The following is a 1772-nucleotide window of genomic DNA, read 5'->3' as shown; positions in this document are numbered from 1 at the left end:
GGCCAATCAGCGATACATGTGTGCAATATGCGATGTGTGCAATCGGAGCCCTCCCGAATAACCTAACCTAACCTCTATGAATATATTTTGCCTTTTTCAAATAAATAATTTGTTTCATTGTTTGTATACATTGTAACCAAATAATATATTATTTAATGGAAAGATATTACTTCAAATAATAATGTTATTTCTGTCAAGCAATAGAAATTTCTCGAATGAAATAACAAAATTTTTATTTAAACAAATAATATTTCGTACAAGCATATGTTGTTTCAATAAAACAAATATTAGTCAAATAAATAGGAATACTAAATCGAAAGAAACCTTTTTCTCTATGTGCCTCAAGCAGGAAGAGCTCCGTGTGAAACAAGAGAAGAGTCCCAGGCGAGAAGACGCCTCTGTCTATCTCATTCGTTTTTTATCATCATGTACTTAAATACTACTGAACTATATATACACTGGAATGGGCATCTTCGCTATGAAGCATAGGGTGCGTTCCGTTTCTCGCATGATGCGCATAATGCATCGTTTATCCTTGTTGCTCACCAAATGTTAAACAAGGACAATGGATGCATCATGCGCATCATGCGCGATACGGAACGCACCTATAGAAAATCGTGGCCACAATTGATCAGTCGCCATTTTGGTTGGGACGATATTTGAGTGAATCAGAAGCTTTCAGGTGCTCATGCGCACTTACGTTTAGTGTTCATTAGTGAGACTAGAGGTTTGTTCGCGTCGCATGCTCCAACATGTTCCAACATACTCCTACCATAGCTCCTACTCACTCTATCAAGCGCGTTGGAGTGAATAGGAGCTATGGTAGGAGCATATTGGAATATATTGGAGCATGCAACGCGAACAAACCCTAGAGCACTAGAAACGTAGGTATTCGCGTCCACCATTTTTATTCCTTTTTCTACTCATTGCTCTATCCCCATTTCATCAATAGGTGCATCCAGAAGCACGACCGCTCATTGAGCGCTCATTGAGCTCTTGTATCTGTTTGGTCTATATTTTTCGATCTAATGGAATATGCCAATCAGATGCAAGAGCTCACCGAGCGCTCAGTGAGCGGTCGTGCTTCTGGATGCACCCATTGGCTGCGTTCAGAAGATTCAGCAGTTTTGCAATCGTTTTATGATTCGTCGCGCTAATTGGATTATACTTTTAGATTTAAAGGAATAGTCCTATCTCAGCGAAGAATCACAAAACGGTTGCAAAACTGTTGGGTCTGCTGAACGCAGCCAATGGGTGCATTCAGTGGGAGGATCCCGTTTGCCTACAGTTCTGATTGTACACAGCACTCATATCAACTGGTGCCTAGTAATTTTTCACTGTTTTGTCAATGAGATTATTTTATTTTTAAATTGGCCAATCAGCGATACATGTGTGCAATATGCGATGTGTGCAATCGGAGCCCTCCCGCATTCAATACTACAACCGCTCATTGAACGCTCAGTGAACGATTGTAGTACTGAATGCACCTACTGAACCAGTGACTGTGACGGGTTATGGTCATTACAGGTTATGATTTGTATTTGCTGCTTGAAATTTTGTAGCTCCTTTCATTCCTACAAGGTTTCCAACAGCTTAGAAGGTATAACCTATAACAATTAACCGTAACGACGATAATCTTCTCAGCTCAGCGGCGAAGTGCGGAAAGCAGTAAAAATGGCGGCGAAGTGCGGATATGTGAATACCATCGACATCTAGAATGGACCGCTGATGGCAATGGTGGGGGTAGAAAGACGATTAGAGTGAGAGGCAGG

The sequence above is a fragment of the Trachymyrmex cornetzi genome, unplaced genomic scaffold, assembly GCF_001594075.2.
Source record: "Trachymyrmex cornetzi isolate Tcor2-1 unplaced genomic scaffold, Tcor1.1 scaffold74, whole genome shotgun sequence".
Lineage (NCBI taxonomy): Eukaryota > Metazoa > Arthropoda > Insecta > Hymenoptera > Formicidae > Trachymyrmex > Trachymyrmex cornetzi.
Note: the sequence above shows the minus strand (reverse complement) of the source record.